Source organism: Micromys minutus (assembly GCF_963924665.1).
Source record: "Micromys minutus genome assembly, chromosome: 6".
NCBI classification, from domain to species: domain Eukaryota; kingdom Metazoa; phylum Chordata; class Mammalia; order Rodentia; family Muridae; genus Micromys; species Micromys minutus.
The window spans coordinates 11,030,456-11,056,731 of record NC_137975.1 but is presented as its reverse complement, the minus strand read 5'-3'; the positions used below and the strand labels follow the sequence as shown (position 1 = coordinate 11,056,731).

Here is a 26,276-nt window from a genome sequence, read left to right as displayed (position 1 = left end):
TACAAGGGCTGCAGCACCCACAGCTGGCTGCTCACAGGGCATCTGATGCCAGCTGGTCGGAGAACTTAAACACAGAACAGCAGTGCTCAGCCACCATTAAAGAAACAAAAGTATCCTCAAAAACGAAGGTGGTGGTGGTGGTAAGAGACAGACGTGAAGCTGGACTCCCAGTAGGATGCAGTAGGGGCTAGAAAACTATCAGTAGCAAGAGTCAGATCTTTATGTGATGAGAAAAATATGCCCACAGATTCAGGAAACTGAAAAACCAAACACACAGCAGAGAAAAGATACTTGCTGTTTCCTTGTTGTTGCTGCTGCTGCTGCTGCTGTGATGAAATACTCTGAGGCTGAAGCAATTGAGGGAGCAAACTATTTCATCTTACACTTGTGGGCCACAGTCCACCACTGAGGGAAGTGAGGTAGGAAAAGGCAGAAATCTTATGCAGAAACCAGAAAGGAACACTGCTTGCTGGTTCACTCTGGCTCGCTCAGGATCCTGCTTAACAAGCTTTCTTCTATAACCCTGGACTGCCTACCTAGGGATGGTGCTGCCCACAGTGGGCTGGGCTGTCCTACATCAATTAAAAAGCAAGACAGTCCCCCACAGACATGCCCTCAGTTGAGGCTTTCCTCTCAGATGAATATAGCTGTGTCAAGTTGGCAACCAAAGCTACCAAGAACACACACCCAGGACAACCACTGTGCAAATGCTTAGAACTAGTGAAAGTCTCAGGGCAAAGTGCATCACAGGCCCTGTGAGGACAGGCAGCAGTCAGAGAAGGCAGAACTGCATCAGGAAAATGGCAAAAGAAATGAACAATGCAGTGTTTTTAATCAGTGAAAGACATTTTAGGAATAAAGGCAGGGATCGGCAGGGTGGCTTGGTGGGTGAGGGCACTTGCACCAAGCCTGACAATGTGACTTCTTGCTGTGACTCATGTGGTGAAGGAGAGTGCCTCCCTATTGTCCTTAGATCTATGTACACGTGCCATGGCATGGACACACGCACACATAAATATATAAGTAAATAAATAAATTGAAATCAAAGAGAGAGGCAAAATACGTTGATATAAAAAGCAAAATGTTGCCCCCAGCAGCTCTCACCAGGAACTATTACAGGACGCTCTTCAGACCAGCGGGAAGTAGAATGGCTGGAATGCTGGATTTACATAAAGAAATGAAGGCAGTAAAGACATGAAAATGTAAGACTTTCTCCTCAGAGCTGATTCATTTTTTATTCTCTCCACTCTTTCCTTTCTATACATATGAAGGGCTATTTAGAGTAAAAATCGGGGCTAGAAGACTGACTTCTTAGAGAGGACCTTGGTTGGACCCTCAGCATCCACATGGGTCATACCTGCCTCTAACTTCAGTTCTACAGGGGCCAGTTCTCTCTTCCCACCTCTCCAGCACTAGGCGGACACATGGTATACACACATATATGAAGACAAACACCCATAAACATATCTTAACAAACAAAACACACAGAGCTGGAGAGATGGCTCAGCAGTTAAGAGCACTGACTGCTCTTCCAGAGGTCCTGAGTTTAATTCCCAGCAACCACATGGTGGCTCACAACCATCTGGGATCCAATGCCCTCTTTTCGTGTGTCTGAAGAAAGCAACAGTGTACTCATAAATATGTTAAAAAAAAACTAAACACACACACACACACACACAATGTTCATATCTTCTCCTATGTCCTCAGTGAGTAACTTGTTGGTTTTACAGAAACCATAATTGGACTATCTATTGCTATATCAGATTGTCAACACACACACACACACACACACACACACACACACACACAAACTAAAAGTTTGGGGAAGACAAGACACAAAGTGTGAACAAAACAGAAGCTGCTGTATTTCTGTCTACAAAAGTGTATTTTTAAAAGCTCACTATCCCTGGGAAGGCTTACCTGTCGTAGCCATTGTCTGAGGAAATGCCTCCTGGGTAAGGGATGGAGAAGGAGCGCCTGGACCGTTGGTGTTCTACCCACCTATGGACAAACCTAACAGCTCACTTATCTGGTTCACACACCAAGGACACAGGGAAACTACTGAACTCAAACGAGTTGGAATTTGGGACAGCACACAGGTCAAAGGGCACCTGAGAAATGTAAAATCACAGCAGCAGGCACTCAGAACAAGGACCCCAAACTTCAAAGTCAGTGTTTCACCTGGGCCACAGAGCCAGCAGCCCACTAACTGGTCCTTCCTGTCTCAGCTGGATTCAACAGAACACAGGGAAATCGTGTACTTATTGCCTAGATCCACAGCTGGACACAATGTTTTAAATCAGAGAACTCGAGCTGAGAAGATGTTTAGGGATAAAAATAACAGTTCATGACTGGAAAACTGAACTAAATAGTTTTAAAGTTTAGCCTAAGTTTCTCAGAGTTTTCAAAACTTAAAATCAAATTAAAGGAGGTTGGAGCTGGGGAGAAGGCTCAACCAGTAACATGCTTGAAAAATGTGGTACATCCTTGGAACCCATTAAAAGTAAAAGAATCCATGTGTGGCGGGATGTGACTTAATCCCAGTGCTAGGGAGGCCGAGATGGATGGCCTAATCAGCCAGCCCTAGGCCAGGGAGGGACTGTCTTAGAAATGTGAAGGAGCTTGGTAAGGTAGCTCAGCAGGTAAAAATACTTGCTGCCAAACGCTGCCAAGGCTAACAACTTGAATCAATCCCTGCAACACACATGGAACTGATTACCACAAGCTGTCCTCAAACCTCTACATGATCCACAGCATTTACCTATGTACATGGGTACACACACACACACACACACACACACACACACACACACACCATCACTGTTGACTGCCCACCATCAGAACCTGATGGTAAACCTTATTGCTGAAGACACCACACACATTAGTCAAAGGACATGGAGCTATCAAGTTAGTACTGGCCAGGAAGCTTCCTGCCTGGTGGCTAGTTTAGGAAATGCTGCCAAGGCAGCTGAGGGGATGGTAGGGGGTCATCAACAGTCTTACTGAGCTGTGAATCCAGTGAATGGTTACAATGACCAGCATAGCAGGCTGTGTCTGTGGGTGGCATAAGTGTTATGAGGTGCCCTGATTTCTGATTGGATATCAGGCCTGCTCCACAGGAGGAAGCACATACCTTGAACTACAAACAAATCTAGCCCAGAAGCTATGGCTGAGAAGCTAGCTCACAGGCCTCAGAGGGATCATACAGCTATTGTTCTGTTACGGACATAATATTCAACTGCTTCCTAAATTCCTATCTGTCTACTGATAGTTCAGTGCAGCTCTCAGACCTCATCAAACAAGTGACTTTCTGCAGTGGGTAGTGATTAATGCCGGAACAGACAACTGATCCAAAGTACAGAGAACAGTAAGTGACTGGTGTGTGCCTAGCCACAAAAGGGACATGTATATCATACCCTCCCCAATCCTGAGGGGCCACCACAGAAAGGGACAGAAAGAATCTAAATCCCAGAGACTGGGGTAGACCACAACAAAACAGAAGCTGCTGGATATGACAGGACCACTGCACAGGACCTACACAGTAGGTCCATTCAGTATTCCAGCATGAGCTCCCACCCCTAACTGAAGACCTATGGGCAGTTCACAGCTTCTTGGAGAGGCATTTTCCTTAAGGGTGGCTCCTAGTTCACTGACCGTGGGCCACTGTATGGCCATTACCCAGAAATATATGGAATATATGGGCAGCACAAATGGAGTTGATTATTAAATTAAAAAAAAAAAAAAAGAGGACCTCAGTTGGGGGAAAAAGACAGCAATGCACTAGAGCGATTTAAAGAGAAGCTGGAGGTAAATATGATCAAAGTATACTGTAGGAATTTCTGAGTGAGAATATTGTTTTCTGGAGAAGGAAGGAGGCTGGACCATCCAAAAGGTGCCTAGTTTCAGTAAAGTGAAAAAGTCTCATCTGTAGAAAGCATCACTCCTTAAAAGGCAAACAGGCCATTTGTATAACTAAGCCTGAGACAGAGTGGCCAGAGCTGTCCCCAATACTCAGGCAGAGTCCTGAGTTCTGGACATATTTCAGTATTGCTTAACTAGTAAATTATAGTGTACACTGCTCTCTGTTAGTCTCTGTTCTGTTTGGTTTTTGAAGATAGGATCTCACTATGTAGCTCTGGCTGTCCTGGAACTCACCTCGCTGGCCTCGATAGCATCTGAATGCGCAGCTAAGCAGAAACATACCTTCGCCTGGCCCCGAAGGATCCAGTCTACCTTCAGTCACCGGTGGGAACATTTCGCACAGCTACTGCTGCTGTCTGATAGGCTAGGAGTAGGAACCTGGAGTAAGCTCACTGAAGTCTTCGGGTCCTGTCCACCTTCAATTCCTCAGTCACCTGAGCCTCGTCTCTTCTCTTAGAGCCCTGGGACCGACCAGGCATTCTAAGAGGCCTGAGAAGTTTCCACAGAGCGGCAGTGGAATCCATTCCTAACTGTCCAGCAACCCACTCCTGGCAAAACCATTCAAGTCATATTTGAAGTAAAAACTGATAGGTCTGCCTGATTGTGGGGGACCGTGGCAAACCAGTGTGCCTCTGAGAACTGCTGGGAGAAGATGAGTTTAAAACACAACAGAAAGAATCCTGGAAAAACAGAAAAGGCCAGAGTGCCCAGTCATCCATGAACTTCCAACCAAACCGTGTGTACTGGCTGGTTTTTTGTCAACTTGACACAAGCTGGAGTCATCACAGAGAAAGGAGCCTCAGTTGAGGAAATGCTTCCATGAGATAGATCCAGCTGTAAGGCATTTTCTCAACTAGTGATCAAGGGGGAGGGCCCAGCCCACTGTGGGTGGTGCCATCCCTGGGCTGGTAGACCTGGTTCTATAAGAAAGCAGGCTGAGCAAGCCAAGGGAAGCAAGCCAGTAAGTAACATCCCTCCATGGCCTCTGCATCAGCTCCTGCTTCCTGACCTGCTTGAGTTCCAGTCCTGACTTCCTCTGGTGATGAACAACAATGTGGAAGAGTAAGCTGAATAAACCCTTTCCTCCCCAATTTCCTTCTTGGTCCCGATGTTTTGTGCAGGAGTAGAAACCCTGAGTAAGACACCGTGGAAGGACAGATGCCAGCACAGTGCAGTTACCCGAGAAGAGAGCCTTAGCCAGGAACCAGGCAGAAAGGAGGCATCACATGGCTGAAATAAGGAGAAAGGCTGAGCGACGGGTCTTAGCGGGTAAAGATGGTTGCTCAGCAAGATTTGAGTTTGATCCCAGGAACCCATACAAAGGTGGAAGGAAAGAACCAATTTGACAAAGTTGTCCTCTGTCTTCTGCATGTGCACGCACATACACATAATCAATAAAACAGGAGAATAGTCAGAGACCATCCTATGCCACTGTGACTAGAGGTATGAACAGAGATGTCGATCTAAAGACAGATATAGAGGCTGTGGAAGTGGGAATTGCAAGCTCTGGGTTCTTCTGGAAAGCTTCAGCATTCATACAGAAGAGCCAAAACACCAAGGAAAGAAACGGGGGTATGTAGTTCCATACTCATCTGCAGGAGGGCCAGGGCTAAACCAAGCTTTCCTGCCCTCTCACCTTGGAAAGGCTTTGAAGGGGAGTCTACAGGTGGAAATATCTGGCTCTCTAAAGCAAGGCTGCCAGCTGATCTGTACCAGGGGCACCTGAGCTGATGGGATTCCTGGCAGCCTTCAACTTACCCTCCATGTTGTGGGAAGAAAACAGCAAGGTACCCTACTAAGTAGAATAACTCAGCGATCTTGACTCAAGGATGCAGAGACAGGGGATGCCCAAAGATGAGCTGCTCTTCCATACATATCCCAGCACATTTTCCCTCACAAAGGCTATTTTTACATAAGTCTCATACTCTGAGACACACATCCCTGTGCATCCTTGGAAACAGGAGACTACTGCTAGTTTCTAATTGCCACAGGCACCAGGCACACACAATACACATTCATACATGCATGCAAACAAAGCACCAAGAAACATAAAATAAATCTTAAGAAAAATAACAGGTAAGCGTCTGTTGCCTTGTCTGAAAAACTGGGGAGGACTGCTGCTATCTACTTGTAGGTCCATCCCATGCATGGCCTGCACCACACTAATCCGGCCCCGACAGCTCGCAGTTCTCAGGTTCTCACCTACCCAGCTACCCACTTACTCCCAGGTCTGCCCCATCTCACCTGGCAGAGAGGCAAGACTCCACGCCACCAATCATAGCAACTAATCCTAGAACCTCTCCTGAACTTGAGGCTGAACAGAAGCAAGTCTGAAGCCAACAAGACAAGGTGCCTGCCTACAAGCAATGCGAAGAAAAGAGTAGGCCGACGGGTGTGGAGACACCTGGGACCTGGCTCAGGTTCCAGGACTGAGAATACCGCCTACCCTTGATTTCCCAGTTTTGTGACCAGTTTGTCCCCTTTCTACACGTGCGGGACTGTGTCACCCAGAACTCAACAAATGTTCTACATGAGATTTCATGCAAATCATCCAGGATACCTGGACAGAACACCATGGATTTTCTCCAAGTAAGCTACGTAGACTCAGCAGTGATGCTGCACGGACACAAAGTGACTCAAAACAACGTCAATGCAGGTGAACTAGGAACGCAGTGCTCCTTTAAAATGCTCTTACGGCGAGGCAGAGTGGGAGGCAGAGGCAGACAGAGGCAGGCAAATCTCTGAGTTCTACACAGTTGAGACCCTGCCATAAAATAAAACAAAGGCACACAACAAGGAAACTACCGCTGAAGAGTCCACAGTTAATAGCACTTGCTACTCTTACATCTCAGCTCAGCTCTCAGAACCCCTACCAGTCCCAGCTCCAGGTTTAGGGGTTCCAGTGCCCTCTTCTAGCTCTTGTGGGTGCCCACAAACACACGCACACATATGCATACAATAAATTCTTTTTTAAGGCACACAGTTAATTAGCACACAATCTAAGACTAGATATCAAAAAGAAATAAATGAACACTATTGAGAAATGAGGCAGTTCACTCAGAACCTTCCCAAGAATTGGTTCCAACTGGAGAGGATGTGTGTACACACCTTGGAGTACCCTCAAGGATGATTCCCATGGCTACAAGAAAGCATGTCTTTTGTAAGGAAGAAAAAAAAATCTAAGTTAGGTGTATGCCTTAACCGAGTAGCATCAACATTTAAAATTTCCCCAAACTCCTCCTTCCCTCCTTCATACAGTAGAAGTTCAGGGCTCAGCACAGTACTTCTCTGGAAGTGATGAGATCCCAAAGAAACCATTTTGTCACTGTTGTGATGAAGCTGGGCGGGCCTAGACCAGTAACCTGGCCCATCTGTCACCACTGTAAGGCTGCCACCAGTAGGCGCCAACAGCACACCCAAAGCATCTTTGTTCCTGCATCTCTCCAGCACTTCTTTACGGTGTGACTGTGCTCCAGGCACTCTGCTAGGGGCTGGAAGGAAGGAAGGCATGCCAGTTCCCCGTCCAGAGGCATGTCCAGTGTAACCTATATTTATATAGAATAGGCCAAATGAAGTTAGAAAGGATCCTCTATGCTCTCCTTGGGGCCCTGTGATGTGACTCACTGCTTTACTTGTATCCAATAAAGAAGAACTGGAGGAGGGCCAGGTGCTTTTAAATGTGTGCACATTCTGCTTAACACCTTAGGCTACGGTGCTGAACGCCCACACAGAACAAATCCCTACGGTGACTTCTGAGCAAGTGTAAGAACAAGGAATCCCTCGTGAGATAATAAAGCAGCCCTCTCAGGAGCACAGATACAGAAACCTCATAACTCTGGGGTCATTCTCACTTTGGGCAGAGGAAGCAGCAGACTGAAGGCAAAATCTGAAGTTACAAAGAGCAGTTGGTGAGTCTGACCCCGCTGCTCAACAAACATAAAGCCAACATGGTGGGCACTGGACTAGCAAAAAGAACGTTAATGGATAGGAGAAAGGCATCCTGCATCAACCTCCCGACTGACCAGTTGAGCCGTCTGTAAGGGCTTGGGAGCTAACGAAGATGATGACATCCTGTGTCTTGACTTCCCTGCCGGAGCCCTGAGCTGTGATCCTCAGTCTACATTTCAGTCCATGGACCTCGGGTCCCACTGGCCTCAGGTCTTTAGTTCCATATTGTTCAGGGTCATTCTTGTGTCTAATTTTAATGTTTTTTAAACATTTAGTTTAGTGTGTGTGTGTGTGTGTGTGTGTGTGTGTGTGTGTGTGTGTGTGTAGGACATTGGGGGGGGGGGATTAGAGGACAACTTGAGGGTGTTGGTTCGCTCCTTTGACCTTGGCTATCAAGGATCAAACTCATCAGGCTTGGCAGGTAGCTCTTTCACTCACTTTTCAACTTGGATCAAAGTTTAAGGTCAAAGATAAAACTATTCTCTTGCTCCTCTATTAGCATATAACTGGGACCTGTTCAGCCAGAGCAAGAGTGTGGAAAAAAGAAGGCAGCGCTGTGTGAGCTCTCCAGACACCAAGCCCGTCAGAAACAGAGAAAGGTCCTCACGTAACTGGCAGCTCTGTTTAGTCAGCTGCACAGGGACTGACTGGGGAAAAGGAGTCTAAACCTACCCATGCCGACTCTTGCACTTCCTGGATAAGAATGTTCAGCTATTTTCAAGCCTCTCCCAGGGAAACATGAGCATTAGATAAGCCTTCATTGACTCAAAGCTCAAAAGATGCATGAGGTAGAACAAAGATACTTGAATTAGCCAAAAATTTTTAAGTGTGTATATCTACAACACACATGTGTGCGCGCGCACACACACAGACACACACACACATCACAGAACCTGTGTGTTTATCGAGTGGGTTTATGTCAATCTCATGGGTAGAACTAAGTAACCAGGCTTGTGTGGCAAATGCCTTTACCCACTGAACCATCTTGTCTATCCTGAGTTTTGTTCTTGAACTCAGCACACGGTCAAGAATGACTTCTAAATCCTAAAGCCCCCTGCCTCCACCACTTGCCCACCCCCAGTTGCTGGAGTTAAGGTATGTTCTTCAAACCCTGCAAAAAATCTAAGTTATTATTTAAGAATCTAAAAGTTGTTTTTCTAATAAAGAGCTGTGGGTAAATATGGAAGAGTTTGGGTTGTTTTATCTACTCAACAATTAATGAGTCAGTTTCGTTACAACAATGTTCATTCACGGCTGAGTAATTCCAAGTCTAAGTATTTGAGAAGCTGTGTATTATAACTGATGGCTGCCTGTGGTCAGAAAACCACAGCATGCATGTGCTTAAAGCAAGTGCACCAGCACCTCAGCATCAGCTTGCGGGTACTCAACAGTTAGCTAGGGTTCACGATGCTGTAATTATTGACATAATTACAAAGCAAACAGTAACAGACCAAGAATAACTTGTTTCAACACTGCATAAAAGTTGGCTTTCTAAAATTCTTTTGACTGCATCCAGGTACCAGAGCAAGCCAAACTGGGTTTCTGCTGTTATCTGTTTACAGAATTGTTCAAACATCCTGATGTATGACACATGTAGAGGCCACACAACTGCAGGCTAAAACCAGAAAGTGAGCAAAGGGAAGCTCCAGGGATGTCAAGTAGTGTGAGATTCTAAGCATATGGACTAAAGGGGAACCTATAATTGTCCTACATCCACTAAGAGTTTTGTAAATTACAGTTACAAATTTACTGCAATGGCTTATGTGATATCTGTCCTCACACAAGGATCATAGGTTTATTACCTGGCCTAAATAGTCCAAGGGACTGTCCACACCCCACATCCTCGTCATCCTAGGCAGATATAGGTATACTGACTGATGCATCTGGCTATCCACAGCATTCTCCAGCCCTGAAACCAATTCTCCAAATAACCTTATTGTCCAATTATGACAGAGGACAGTGTGTAAGACAGCTTATACTCAAACATATAAAGTACCTCAAGCTTCCCTCTAAAGCCAGGGTTAGAGACAGTGTGTGGCTGTAATTCCAGTATGACTGGCACTACACAGTGCTAGGCTAACACTGAGACTTGCCTCAAATAAAACCAAAGTTCCTTTTATCCTTCCTGCAGAAGTCAGCTTTGTGTCACACAGGAACTTCACCTCAGACCCTTTGTCCAGAACAAAAGTATATTCTACTCTTAAAGCGCTAATGCTCTTCTAGCTGGTAATGCACCTCTTGGAGGCAATGAGAAAGGACAAGAGATGCAATGGAAACCATGGTGGGATAGAGAGAGAACCTCCTGGGACTGGAAGGGATTCCCTCTTCTGAGGTCTAAGGTAAAGCTTTGAGTTACTAAAAACAAAGCAAGCAAACAAACAAACAAACCCAACCAGGGCAGTTTACCCAAGGAATGGGGGGCCGGCTGTTACCTGATGTGGAAAGCCACCTTCTTCCCTTGTGTGATGATCTAAACTCCAAAAGGATCTGTTACATTTTCAGGCACTATAGGGTAGGTACTGGGCATACGGTATGAACAAATCATACTAACTGCACACAGGACGTTGCTTCCCGATGCTAGGCAAGTGCTCCACTAGTGGGGCTACTGTATCTCAGACCCTCCTCACACCCTCTTTTGAGGATTCAAATATAGGAATATAACCTGTTGACCGTATCTACAACTAATCACGTTCCCAAAACTGGACTTACAAACAGTATGATGAATAAAATGTTGTAACAGTTTAAATGAGATTGGCCCCTGTAGGCTCATATATTTGAATACTTGGTTCAGTTGGTGGAACTGTTTGTGACAATTAGGAAGTATGGCCTTGTTGAAGTAAGTGTGTCACTAGAATGGGTTTTGAAGTTTCAAAAGACTCATCCAATTTCCAGTTTGAGCTCCCTCCCTCCCACCTCAGAGTTATAGATTAATCAAGTTATAAGTTCTCGGTTGTTCCTTTGTTCTAACACAGTGGACACTGACCCTGTGACACCATAAACCCAATTAAACGCTGTCTTTCATGAATGGCTTTGGTAAGGTTTTTTGGTTTTTGTTTTAAATAACAGCAATAGAAAAGCAACTAAGCAAAGCAAGTTTCCTTCCTCTATCCCTCCACAGGCCTTCAGGCTACTGACTGTAGCCGATGTTGGGCAGGTTTTAGAAATACAAGTCCTGGTTCTTACACTTGTTCAGCAAGCACTTGAACCACTGAGCTATTTCTCCAGCCTGAGGATGTATCTTTAAAGAGGCAAGTGACTTATAGTTTTAATAATTCATTTTAAAAAGGCAAGTTTAAGTTAAGGGACAAAGCAAAGCAGTGTTATTTATGGATAACTAAAAACTAAAAGTTTAATATAAAGTTTTAAACAAATAAAAACATAAACGCCTAAGAGAATCTATGAAAAGACATTAACAAGAACCAGCACGTATCTTTTTATGGATTAAACATGCATCTCTCCTTTATCTCACAGCACTTATTTTACCTTTACCTTTTCCCTACAGGAGCGTTATACAGTCTGTCAGAGCCTAAACCCCACACCCATCATATCTAAACTTGTGGTCTTCAGGAATGTCACTCTAATTATCAGTGTGGCCATACTGACCTAATTCTTCGTGACAGCCACTAGGCAGGCACAAAGACAAGCAAGCTGGAAATCTCAGATCCAAATTGGGAATGGACTCCTAACAAAATGTCCGTGGCACTTAGCGGTGATTTACACTGTAAGCCATTTCCTCTCTGTGCAAACAGGCCTTCAGATGTCCCATTCAGTAACCTCAGTTCTCAGTAGCCCTTAGAGAGAGGCAAAGAACCACACTTCTCCATGGAAACAGAGACTCCTGTTCTCCAAGCCCCTCACTTTGGGGAAGTACTGCATTACAGAGTTAGTAAAAGTAAGTTCCCACACCCCACTGGTTTCCTCACAGCAGCCTCTTACAGTAACGCAGTAGACTTGAGCTCATGTACCAGGGCTGACGCAGTCTCATTACCTAGTGGCACAGTCTGCCTGGCATCCCTTAGTCCCCTCTCTATCCGGAACCACAGTCTGGGTGCACGGCCACAGTCTCCCTGCTCGAGGTTTCCACAGTGCCTTTGCTCGTTTTCAGATGGCCTTAACCATGCTGAGGAACAGGGCTTAGCTAGATTATGGATAAGACACGTCAAGTGCTTTTCCCATGGGTTTCTGAACTGGAAGAGGAAGATCACAGAGGTAGAACGTCATGTTTATCATGTTGATATTATTTCAGTAGCCATAGGACAAGTACAGAGGAAACCTGTACCTTACCTGCCTGTTTCTGTCCATGGGGCAAAGCTTACGTCACAGGAGCCAGGAAACGGGAAGAGCAATGCTTACACTAGTGGGCTTTGTCTTTCCACTCTAACACTATCCGGACATCCAGACAATGGGCTAGCGCCCCACACTCAGGTCAGTTCTTCCTCACTTCATTCTCTCCAAACTCCCTTGCATGTGCAGCTTCATGTGTGTGTGCGTGTGTGTGCGTGTGTGTGTGTGTGTGTGTGTGTATGTGTGTGTGTGTGTGTGTGTGTGTGTGTGTATGTGCTCTTTACTGATCTCTTGGGCCTTTTTTTATATAGCTAACATAACACAGATATGACATATCCAACCATTGTCAGAACACAGTCTGCGAATGGAGTCATGTGAGAATTCTAAGTGCCTGAGAGAAAATCCCAAGAAAACACAAGACTCTTGTGACCTCAGTTGCTGCAAAACACAGAATTGTTCCTGAGATATTCCATGTGTGGTAAATAAGAGTGAGTTTACTTCCGGTGTTGTTATTCAAATGCCTCGATGGGAAAACGTGGTTTTGCCACATGTGGCTTGTCCTGGTGATTATACACTTTACTGATGTGACTCTTCTTTACCCTCCAAGTATAAATTGTCAGATGCTCTGAATAAAGTTAACTATGTCTTCATTTTTAGGCCCTGCTCTCTCTAGTTTACCTGTCAACTAGAACTGTAAGCACAGCATCACCAAAAGCTACCTGAAGGACTGGCAATGGTTTTTTAAAGATGATTTATAGTAGCCTGCGTGAAAACAGTAAATAAGGAGAAAGGAGGCTGGAGGAGGCTCAGGGTTAACAGCACTTGCTACTCTTAGTTCCCAGTACTTCTATCAAGCAGCTCACAATACGTATCGCTCCAGCTCCACTAGACTCCAAGGGCACATGTACAAGTACTGAAACATGTATATACATAATTTAAAATAAAACACATCTTTTGAAGCTAAAGAAAACTGGTACACTTCTTGAAAAGCTAAATTTGTTTCTCTTAAAGCCAATTTTCCTTTCTCAAATAGCATCTCTCTTACTTCCCATTGGAGTCCATGCCCCTTGTTTTATGAAATGGTTATGATGGATAAGCTGCATTTCATCAAATTCAAGTGAGCCGCTCTATATCTGTCTCCCTCACCCACACAGTCTTGGTGGCTTAAGTTCCCATACCACGGTGATGGCATTCAATATAGGAATTAGCCTCTGTGCACGGCACACAGAACCCTGGCCATCTTCCACACATGCTCCCCTCCAATAACAGCAGGTTGCTGCTAAAACCAAACTCATCACATCCACACTACAACTTCCTTGGGCAGCATCCTACCCCACTCCCCAAATCTCCTCAGCAAACATGTGACAGAACATCGTATCAGAACATCCTCCAGTGACGAAGTGCCGTGCCCTGACCTTGCTATCCTCCTCTGGGTGCTAATATCTCAGGCAGGAGGTGCCACAGTTGGCTCCAATTCCTGGTTTGATGTCCTTTTCAATGCTTTCACTTTTGAGTTATTCCCTGAAGTGGCTACTGAACATGGCATAGCTTTAGAATCACAGGAGCAAACATAACCCCGGCTTTAATAATAGCAGTGGAATAGGAAGCAGGGGGACATGCCAGATAGGGGAAAAAACGATCTCACACAGCAATGTGGCATGTTTCTGTGTCCTGACACTGACCTAGTTACAGAAAACCTGACACCTCAGTCCTGCTCCTCTGGGGCTCCTACTGAGGAAAATAAAACAACACAACAAAGTGCAGGACTATGCTCTGAGAATACCAACCAGTAACTAACAGCTGTTCCTATCACATGCACACTGTCAACTTCTTTTATCAGCCACAGACTGACAGATATCCACACAGGCCCCTGCCCAGAAGTGGCCTCAAACCGCTGTTTGCTGTCACACTTGCAGCCTAAGCTGCATCTCAGTAACAGAAAGCAGGTGGCTTGAAAGGAGTTTCCAAGAAGAAGTAGGGTCTTTGTGCTAAATTCAGGTTTAGCATGGGCTGCTTCCTGGCCTCCAACCACTGACTTCACATTTTGCCCTGGTGTTTAAAAAATAACCCACAAATACAACATAAGGCGAATGCTATTACCATCAGTGACGTTTTCGAACCCTCTAATGAAAGGCTCGTTGGAACATGAATTATTTAACACTCCTACCCAGGTATTGATTTCCTAAACAGCTGAAGCAGCCAATAACCCTGACAAGAGGCAATGACAGGTATGAAAATTTACCACTGCTTTAACCCAGTAAATTATCAACAGGAAAATATGAACAGAGATAGAGCATCTTCCAATAAGACTATTTTCAGTCAAAATAAAACTATTAGGTTTCAGCTAAACCAGGTTTAGTTGAAGGAGATTGTAGGCCAACAAGACGACCCAGCAGATAAAGTCACTGCTGCCAAGCCTGATGGATGGAGTTCAGTCTTAGGAGCCATATGGTGAAAGAAGAGACCATCCCCCCCCCCAAGTCAACCTCTACCCTCACGTGCGTACCCACACGCATACAAATACAGTAACACAAAAGAAAATGCAAACAAGATAGACATATATGCCCTTTAGGATCCCTACAATATTAGCACAGTGCAAAAGTACTTGAGAGGAGCCCAGTTCTCCATAATAGAAATGAATACAGGTTACTCAGAGTAGTTGCGGTTGCTGCTTCAGCTGAAGGGTCTGGAAATGTCCTTCAGAAACAACAGAATAGGTCTGCCGGGAACATGACCCCTAGGACAGCAGGCCAGTGAACAGGTACCTAAACCATCAGCCACACTTAGTGCTCAACACAGACCCGCTCTCTGTGGAGCCTCCTCTGTCCCGTCAGCACTGCCTACGCCTGGGCAAACCCTCCATGGAAGGCTAGGCAGCAGGACAGCGTGTGAGCAACAAGTGCTGGGTGGTCTCCGTCCTCAGCTTTGTCCCCTTACAGAACCCCCTCCCGCAGGGGCCTGGAAGGCAGTAACAGCGAACTGCTGCTCGTCTGCCTTGTAGCTGTGGCTGGAGAAGCAGACATTCCCAGCCAGGATACTCTTCCTGAAGACAGCTTAGGCATATTTAACAAATGCTTTAGATAATAAACATAGATCTATCATCCCATAATCAACATCCCAAGAACCTAAAGGAGCAGAGAAAAACTAAAAGTACACAAACGACCCCCTGGGGACATCTGGCCACCTGTGCTTGTGTGTGCTTCCTCCTTATCTTTAAAGGTTATCAACTTCACTACTCTAATCTGCAGGCTTTGTCATCTCCCCAGCCTCCCTGCAAATAACACTCACGGCCACCATTTCTTTACCCATGGGCATAAGCTAACAACATCATTAGAAAATGCCCAGTTTACTTGGCTTCCCGATACATCAGTAACAATTACACTTTCTTAAATACAAGTGCCTACCTTTTCCAGTGGTCATGTTGACAGTAATCCTGTAGCAGATAGAAATGCCCTTCTCACAGCAGCTTAGGCAGCAGCAGACTCTCCTCCCACACCTTCAGGAGAAGCACTGTGACAACTGCTACCTCATTCCAAAATAAAAGCCGACACTCTCACCCTGAGTTTTTCACAACGGCCAGGGAGGAACTGCCTCTGTCTGTCTTTACTCACGTATTATAATAAGAGTCTTTACAGCTTATTCATTTTGCAAGCCAACTCTTAGTCCCCTTAAGGAACGCTTTCCCTATCTGCTGTACACCTTCAAACAAGAAGCAATCTCAGTGGCACACGGGCGACACCGGCAGTCTCTTGCTTACTCTTCCGCGCTGCCAGGGGCGGTCCCTTCTAGGCTATATGGAGTGGGCTTCTCAGCACAGCTCAACACATTCGCCAGCCTGGTAGCACACTGCCTGCCTAGCTGTGAGTACGGAAACCCTTTCCTAAGACTCTGAACTCTCCGAGCCTGCGAGGTGCACAGCCTAATAAGCAAGCAGGGACAGAATGGGACCATTATCTACTTGAGCCACGTATCCAGCACCACTGCCTTTAAAGCTGTGTGGGTGGATAATGGAGGGCTGGCTACTTAATAAAGGTTCGCCTTCAAATGAATGCTTTGTCCTGGCCACAGCTGGCCACGGTCCAGACATTACCTAACTTGCTCATTGAGCTCATCCGTGGTTTGTTTCCAGGCTCACAGGGAGTTCTGACTTCCAACAAAGTTAAATTAGGTAACACTTGACAGTCATTTTCAAGAGTAAACATGTAAGGAAGGCTGCATTAGCAAAATAATAGCTGATGTATATATATATATTTTTTTTTCTTACAACTTTATTTAAAGAAAAGAGATACATGTACAGATGTTTAAAAACATTTTGGCAACTCTTTTACAGGTTTGATAGTATGCATTGAAATCCCACTAGTTACCATAAGCATAAAGTACATGTAGAACAGAACGTAATATGAAAACAGTCAGAGTTTTCTTCGTGTGTATAGATTAAACATTATGATCTTTGAATACCAAAAACTGCCACAAGGGTATATTCCTAGCTCTTGAATTATTGATGATTTAAGGTCTAGGTGTACCACACTCTGAGATGCTGCTACACACTTTTTTTTTTTCCTAAGAAGGACTGAGGTTTTCACTATTTGGCCTTTGTTTTTTGGTTTTTTTTTTTTTTTGTTTTTTGTTTTTTTTTTTTTTTTTAGCTTCATATGGCCTGTGAGTTGTTTCTGGGGTATTCAGAGATTTCTGTGGCTAGTACCCAATTACCAGTGACTGCATATTATGTCTGCTCTTTTGTGACTGGGTGCCGGTGTAGATTTGTGAGTCTAACAGATAAGAGTTATATAATTATTTGTTAACTCAGTGTATGACTTCCTCTCTAATATTTTGTTCTTTCCTTTAGCTACAGACTATTGCATTTTCAGAGATTTAATCAATATGATGCTTTCTAGATTTCCTCATTAACAAGTAGCTTTTCTTGGGAAACAACTCCACGTGAATTTTCTAACCAAATTATGTCCACGGCTTCATGTCAATCAAACACAGCTCAGTATTGCTAAATGGCTATGGATGAAGGACGCTGACTAGTCCCTAATTAATGTCTTTCACTCTGAGTGCAATTCTCCTGGAAGCACAGCACATCTGCTTGATTAAAAAAAAAAAAAGTACACAGAAAATAATTTGCTTTTTGAAAACCAGGGAGGGAAACACTGTAATTTGTGCTTCAAGGGATTTGCTAATTATATAGAGATGGGAAAAGAAAAACTACATCTATACAACAACATATTTTTAATGCCCATACTTTTGCCAGACAAAACCGACAAAGCCTTTGGGTAGCCTAGCAACAAGGAGGCATCGCATGAAGATGAAGCACCTACTTCAGACAGAACACACATGCTACATGGCTACTTGGCCATGTCTTTATTGCTGATTTCAGTCTCAATCATATTATATTCCCAAAAGGATGAAGCCCATTAATTTATTTTTTGTTGTTGTTTTTAAAAGTTGGATGTTTTTTTACACTTCGAATGTTATCCCTTTTCCCCTCTGCAAACTCCCCATCCCATCCCCCTTTACCGTGCTTCTCTGAGGGTGCTCCCCACCCACTTCCACCTCACCGCCCTGGCATTCCTCTACACTGGGGCATCAAGCCTTCACAGGACCAAGGGCCTCCCCTCCCACTGATGACAGATAAGCCCCTTCCGCTCCTTCAGTCCTTCCCTAACTCCTCCACTGCGGTTCCTGTGATCAGTCCGAAGGTTGGCTTCCAGCATCTGCTTCTGTATTGGTCAGGATCTGGCACAGCCTCTCAGGAGACAACCTAAGATGAGCCTTATCTGTTCCTTAAATGTATTACCCTTAATACAAGTAGTTTTATAAAAATGTGTTTATGATAATTATTTTCAAAACCTGCACCTTAGAAAAAACAAAGCCATGAGAGTAGGGGTGAGCTATACAGGAAGGAGAGACAGCGGGGCCAGCAGAGAAGGGTGACAGGTCAAGTGGGTGAGTGCGGTCACATGTACCATACACACGTATGAAATTGTCCAAAAGGTAAATAATCTTTCAACACAAGTTCGTCCAATTAGTACTAACTTAGAGTTCCAATTTCTGACCGAAATTAGCATCACTGTTCACAAGTAACAAAAGTGAAAGAAACATGAACTCAACTTCATCAAAAATCATAAATTTTACATATTGATACGTACTGATAAAGGAGAGAGGACAACCTGAACAATGGGGGGGGATATGCTAGGAGTCTGATAATTCAGAAGTCTAAAGCGAATTCATATGGTTCAATCACAAAGACTTGAAATAGCACAATTTAAAAATAAGCAAAGGCCTGGGCAGTGGTAGCTCATACCTTTGAGTCAAGCACTTGGGTGGCAAAGGCAGGTGAGGTTGAGGCCAGTCGTGTTACAAATAAAATAAAAATTAGCAAAAGGATCAGTGAAATGGCTCCAGGTGAAGGCACTTACTGCCAAGACTGACAACTTGAGACCATGTGGTGGGATGAGAGAACTGGCCTCAGAAAGTAACCTTCTGGTCCCCATCCGAATGCCAAGGCATGTGTATGCACAAGTAAACGTAAATAATCAGTTTTAACAACATGTCTGGTGATTCTAGCACCAGTTCTGACTTTGACATCACCACTGCCAGAGAGCTGACATACCATGTAGAAAACACACTTAGAGTGAGGAACCGGGGTCACCTTACATCAGCGGCTGTCAGAGAGAAGACTGTGCAGTAACAGTCACACAGAAGCAAATGCCCAACAAGCTACTGATCCCAGCACAGGGAGTCGATACTTGAGATAAGGCGACACTGGCTGTGTGGTGACTGATATGACAGCTGGCAGGCAGCAGGTCCCAGGTAGAGGGCAACAAGAAGCAGCTAATTGGAATACAAATAGCTACCGTGAAAACTCCTGTGGACAGGCTGTGTAAAAGAATTGCTAGTTGATGATCTACCGTGTTCATAGCAGCCTTACTTATAATAGCCAGAAGCTGGAAAGAACCCAGATGTCCTTTAACAGAAGAATGGACACAGAAAGTGTGGTACATTTACACACTGGAGTACTACTCAGCTATTAGAAACAATGACTTCATGAAATTCCTAGGCAAATGGATGAAACTAGAAACTATCCTCCTGAGTGAGGTAACCCAGTCACAAAAGAACACACATGGTATGCACTCACTGATAAGAAGATACTAGCCCCAGAAAGCTCTGAATACTCAAGAAACAATTACAAGAAATTTTGAAGCTCAAAGAGAAGAAAGGCCAGAACGTGGATGCCTCAGTCCTTCTTAGAAGGGAGAAAAAAACACTAATGGGAGGAAATAATGGGACAAATAGAGGAGCAGGGATTGGAGAAAAGATCACAGCTCCTAATAGTGCCACTCCCTGGACCAAGCATCTTCACACCACCACACTAGTATTTCTCACATCTATACTAAGAATGCTGAAAATGAGGCTACTTGGTTGCTGTGCAGCTATAACTGGTATAATGAATGGGGTCCTAGGGTTTGTCCAACTGTGAGCCTGTAGGTTACCACTGCGCATCTAAAGCGACTGCAGCAAAAGCAGTTAAACAGAGCCCACCAGCTTCTTTGAAAAGCAAAAGTAGAGAAATTGGTCTGCATTACACACCTGTCTACTATTGTGCCAAACGATTTCAAACAGAAGTTGGAGGAATAACAGATTAAATTCTACATTCTGGATCCTTAAAGAAGGAGAGATTGACACCTTGGTACTTTATCAGAGAAAGGCCAACATCATTAGTGTACTGAGTTCATGATGCTCCCACAACACTACAGAGGCCCCTGGGTGGAAAGGAAGCCTCCTCCTATTACTAAAGAGGTTCAAACCCCACAGAAATAAAAACCATGTTTTGGGGACATTTTCCAATGCATATTCCAATAATTTGAAATAGTTTTTTTTTTTTTTTAAATCACAAGTGTGAATTTACTTTCACACAGTATTCGTTTAAGTTAGTGTAGTTAGAAGTCAGCCTGCCCGCTGAGCACATGTTGGGCACCAGCTCCATGTAGGCACAGTGCTAAGGTCCACAGGGTTCGTTCCTCAGATAAGCAAACAGCAAGCAGGCACTGCCAAGAATTTGCTTGCCTCTTGCCCCAGATTGCAAAAGTAAAGACTGGCAAAAGAAGACAAACAGAAAGGGTATTTGCCCACTCGGCTCCCTGCTCCCTCCTAACACTGACCACACTTCTGACTGGAGACCATGTGCACGCACACTCTGGTCACCCCTGCTCCCTCCTAACACTGACCACACTTCTGACTGGAGACCATGTGCACGCACACTCTGGTCACCCCTGCTCCCTCCTAACACTGACCACACTTCTGACTGGAGATGTGCACGCACACTCTGGTCACCCCTCACTGAGCAGCACTCATTTCACATCAGAACCTGAATGGCAGAGATCACTGAAAAGACATTAGAGTCAGCTGAGGGAAGGCCTCTCCATGTATGAGCCAGGAGACAGGACTGGGAAGGACGGTGCACCCCTCTGATCCCAGCACTTGGGAAGCAGAGGCAGGAGGGATCTCTGTGAGTTCAAAGCCAACCTGGTCTTCACAGCAACTTCTAGGACAGTGTTACACAGTAACAAGGGAGAGGGGGAGGGAGAAGGAGAAGGAGAGGGAGAGGGAGAGGGAGGGAGAGGGGGAGGGAGGTGGGGGAGGGAGAGGGAGAGGGGGAGGGGGAGGGGGAGGGAGAGGGAGAGGGGGAGGGGGAGGGAGAGGGGGAGGGGGAGGGAGAAGGAGAGGGAGAGGGGGAGGGGGAGGGAGAAGGAGAGGGAGAGGGAGAGATTGATTGATTTAGAAATTTAGCATGGATAGACACTAAAAACTAAAACCACTGTTCTGTGCAAGAAGCCAAACAGAAAAGCCAAATGCATGATAGTAAACCCACAGAGAGACAGACAGAAAGCAGGTTTCTGGGGTTTATGAATATGTGTGCTAATGGGACTGAAATATTTTGACATATGATGGCATCCAAGAAAATCAGGTCTAAAAGCCACTTGTAATTAAAAAGAAACAAGTTCGAACACTTCAGTGTAATAAGGACATTTTTAAAGGGTTGATTTTGGTTTTTGTTTGGCTTTTTGGTGTGTGTGTGTGTGCTTATGTGTGTTTGTGGCAGAGGGGGAGGGAGGGAGGAGCAGGCGGACAGAGAGATAAAGAACATAAAGGGATGGAGCGGTGGAGATAGAAATATGTGGTGGTGTTCCCTGCAACTTCTGTCTGCACGCTACATTCATGCAGTGCCTCCAGGAGCCAGAAGAGGTCAGTAGATCCCCTGGAATCGGAGGCCAATAGCTTTGAGCTGCTGTATGGGTTTCAGTGGTCTTACCCTTAGCTGTCTCCCCGGCCTCCAATAAAGCTTTCCTGATCTGTGTCAGTGATGAAGATGGGAACCAAAGCTGTCCGACCTTGTTTACAGCACCCCACACAATAAGCCAAGGCAAGAGGGAACGACAAGAGGAAGACAGACCTGACAGAAGCCAAGTGTTCCTGTGTGCAGACGGCATGACTGCCTATGGTGATAATCCCACAGAAGCTACAAGGCCCTACAACTGATACATACGTTTACAAAAGTAGTTACTTCAGTCGCTGGGGAAAGAAGAGCGAATAGACTTAGTGTAGACGCGCCAATGAAGTGAGACCCGGGAAAATTCAGAGTCACCGCCCTGGGAACGTGCTTTACTGTACTGCTCTTGCATTCGTCTGTCAGCGGAGAGTTCAACAACTCTAGCAAGACGACAGCGAGGCAGCTTGGTTTTAGACAGCTGGTGAGGACCTGAGCCCTCAAATGCACTGTAAAGAGAATGCTTCATTAGGAACTCCGAAGTGTGGAATGGACTGCATTCAAGGCACTTGTTCCCGTTTAAATTTCAGTTTGATAACTTTAAATACATATGAATATATTTTTGCTTTCCCCAAGCTGTGCACACGTGTGTGTATGCATCTCTTTAGGTTTGATATAAAATATCTCCCCCAAAGCCTGTGTTGAATATTTGGTAAGTGAAATGGGGCTTTGGAGAAGTGACTGTCATTGAAGGCTTTAACTCCATAAATGAATTAACCCCCTGGTAGATCCATAACGTGAGGGCATTATTGGGAGCTGGTGGCAACTGTCAGACATAGCAAATGTAGTGGAGGGCTTCAAGAGATTTTCAGCTAACTTTTCCTCATCCTCTGCCACTTTTACCACAGATTCCTAAATTTTCATCCTCAAATCTACCCCTAAGTCCACAAATACATGCAGACACAGACACACTGTGCTAATCAGCATTTTATTGCTCTAAAAATGTAGTTTGTTCCTTTCTTTGGTTCCTTTTTTTTTTTTTTTTTAAAGACAGGATTTCAACTTTAGCCCAAACTGGACTGGAAATCACTTTGTGGCCCAGGCTAGCCTCATATTCACAGCAGTCCTCCTGCCTCAGTCCCTCAAGTGAGAGAATGACAGGAAGCACCACCTGCAAGAGTTTAGAGGAGGGAAGCCTTAGTTTAACCCGAATTCAGAGTGTAAAGCAGAACCACAATCACCCTGTGAGACAGAGAATGCATCATGACAGGTCAGCACAGTGAAGGAAGGTGGCAGAAAAGAGGCAGAGAGGGATCAGGACAAGGCCAGGGACACGGTGCAGCTTTTCCCAGGTACATGCCCCAGTGACCGATTTCCTTCCACCAGGCCCAATCCACTACTTGCTACCACCACCCAACAACAGCATCAAATTATGACTCTTCCACTAGATCAATCCATTCAAGAAGTTGGAGTTATGAAGATCAAACCTTTTCCCCAAAGCCTCGCCTCTGAACACGCAAGCCGAGAACACATGAGCCTTATGGGGAACGCAGAATCACCTCATATCTACACCGTAAGACACACGCACACACAAACAATTTGGGGAAATATTTTAGGAAGTTCGGGGGCAGGACTTACATACAGACATGTAGGATGAAATGCTGCTGTCAAGCACCCGGGCCGTCCAGCTTTGCCACTTTTGATTTTTAAATTATACTTCACATGTTTTGTAAGAGCCATAGAGGATATATAGTCTCTTCAAGGTAAGACTCCAATCATGGGCTCTGTCTTACAGTAACTGTTCTCTTCTGCTACTACTGTTTCTTTTGTTGTTGTTAAGATTCACGTTGATTTTTACTACGTGCATGTTTGCATGCTGGAATATCTGAATATATACCAGGTACTGCAGGTATCTATGGAGACCAGAGGAGCACATCAGATCTCCTGGCACTGGAGATGGGGCAGCTGTGAGCATCAGATGTGGGTCCTCTACAAGAGCAGCAACTGCACTTAACTCCTGAGCTCTCTCCAGCCCCAGTGACTCGTGCTTCTTACACAGCACTTTCTTGATGCTGATCATTTTCCCACTGAAGAAGCAACACAAACTAACCTGAATGTACCTGGGAAGGAAAAGCTAGTCTTCCGCTCTTAAGACTGGGGCAGGACTCAGATGCCACGGCCTTGCCTACTGGTGGCAGAATCTTGGCTGTGATATAAAAGTATCCATATAGTACAGGGTTGGAAGAACACACATTATACAGTTACAGAAAATTACAGAGGTTACTACGGCTTATACCAAGATAGAAAAGTGCCTTCAGTGGGCTCTAAGAAAATGTAGGGGGAGGAGTTCTATTGTCAACAGATGAATTATGTTACTACCGATTTTTCTTCATTAATATTGCTTATTTTTATAATTATATGAAACTGAAATGAGTGAGATGGGGGTGTATGGCTATGATCCCAGCATTCAGACGATGGGGCAGGGGGATCAGAAGTTCAAAGTCATTCTGGGCTACACAGTAAGTACAAGGCCACCCAGAGCTACATCATTAGAACCTGTCTAAAACCAAGACAAAGCAGCACACATTAACAGAGAAAATAATTTAGGTCACCGAGTAGTCTATGAAAACTACACTGTCCAAATACAAGGTCCTTAGAATTCAATGAAAGGATGTTAAGTACACAGCAGGAGATGAGCCAAGACCTAGAATCAGTTGTCTGCTCTGCTCTGATACACAAAAATCCTCTTTTATAGTATCAAGCTATTCCAAATGTAAAGGTGGGCTCTGTAAGCCCTAACCATTCATTCATTCATTCATTCATTCATTCATTCATTCATTCGTTTTAGAGACAGGGTCTTTCTACATTGCCAGTTGTCCTGGAGGTCACTATGAAGACCAGGCTCATAGTCAGATGAGACAGAGGCCTGCTCTGCCTCCTAAATGCTGGGATAAAAGGAGTGTGCCACACTACACTGAGCCCAGCCCTAACAATTCTAAAACATCTACTGGGCAGGGGAGATGGCTAGATCAGCAGAATATCTGTGACTCAGTTGTGAGGACCTGAGTTCAAATCTCCAGAAACCACAAAAAAGCCAGACAGCATATCCTCCTGGAAGCTTTATAAGCTAAGTAGCCCAGTGTGTGTAGTGGGAAGCAAGAGACCCTATCTCAAACAACGTAGAGGGTGAACAGCAATACCAGAGGTGCTGCTCTGACACCCACACAAGCACTGTAGCATGTGTGTGTCTGAATTCACACACATACACATATACATTACACTTACACACACACAAAATACTTGGTTAATAACTTATTCTTGGATGGATTTTCATTCTCACTGTAATTGACTTCTTTGTTTTGTGGTTTCCTCCTTTGGGAAACCACAAAAGTTAGGCATTTGTCATCAAATATCATCACAAAGTATAGTGAAGGCAAGCTAAAGGTATAAATGCAGGTATCACAGTCCTTACCGTATTTATAGAACAGTATGTATCACATACCTAGCACAGGCCAGGGATTCTCGTGAAGCAATGAGCTAGCTCAGCGGGAATACAATGAAGACCTCACCTTCCAAAGTAAGCAAGCATCTTAGAGTGAAACTGTTAAGAAAAGTGGGCCAGAGGTCTTTGGAACCCCCTGACCACAGTGCTCTGGGTGGCTTCTGGTATGAAAATCAGGATGGGTGAAGGGTAACGTGCATTTTATCGTTAAATCGTCATGGGCTATCTGAGCTTGTTTCCAGAAGCTGGTTCTGGAATCAAGGCTGTGTCTCCCAAGCCCTCTTTGTCAGGGCTGGGCTGGCGCCACTGACACTGGACAGAGCAGGAAGAGAACAGTAAGACCGCCCAAAAGTAAGGCACTGAAGACAGAAGGTGGGCCATTTCTAACCGGTTACTACTGCTTGTCCATGACAGAAGAGTGCCTGCCTGCAGTGGGAAGGAGAAGGCAGACAGCTCAGCTGTGACGCTCAGCCGTGGAGAGAAAGTTCTCTCAGGAACTCTCGCTGACTGCTCCAACTTCCCAGGCCGCTCTGCAGGATGCTGTCAGTGCCTGGTTTGATGAGGTCACAGCTATCTGTTACCATTTGTTCTTTCTCTTGGAAGCCACATTGGAGACATACTGCTCGCCTGAGGCTCTGTTAACTGCAGATGGCCACCATGCTAACAGGCTCTGGCTGGATATTCTGAGGATGTGATTTCATGATGCTAACCGTTACCTACTATTTCTCCTTTTATTTGGCTTGCTGTCCATTTAATAAACTTACTCATTTACAACAGGAAAGAGCTGCTGTAGATCACTCTCCAAACCATATGCATCCCAAGAAGAGGGCCGTAATGATATCAGGTGACCAGGGTTTTAGGAAGTGCAAATCTTAAGCACAGAGATGCTCAGAAAGGTCTAATCTATTGGTTGCCAGTGTGGCGGGAGCAGAGAGAACCTTCCAAATGACATGAGAACAGGGATCTAGGCCTCGTTACCAGGCTGGCTGTGGGTATGAGAGGGGTGATTAGCATCAGCTCATTTGCATTCTAATGGGTCTACCCTGGATGCTAAAAGAACACAGGTTATAGACACGGGAGAGGAAGAGGTGCCAAGCACAGGTCTCTGTGTTGCCAGGACAGCCCGGGTAATGTATCACTGGGTCTGCTCCAGCAAGTTAGTGGAATGAGAACAGACTATTTCATGGATTTAATGTAGGTTCTAAAGGAGTAGATGGAAGAAACCTAATGTTTAAGGTCTTAAAACCTCTCCTGAAACCTTGTTGAAACATCTAGTATCTGTCTAGAAATACCAAAAAGTATTACTGCCATGAAACTGAAAAATACAGAAAGGAGACTGGTTTTCCCACT

General features: G+C 44.9%; 1 protein-coding gene across 22 annotated transcripts in view; it reads right to left on the bottom strand.

Moving 5' to 3' along the window:
* The window catches only part of CLASP1 (cytoplasmic linker associated protein 1), a 211,566-nt gene that overhangs the window by 106,124 nt on the left and 79,166 nt on the right, over positions 1-26,276 (bottom strand). The window lies entirely within an intron of this gene.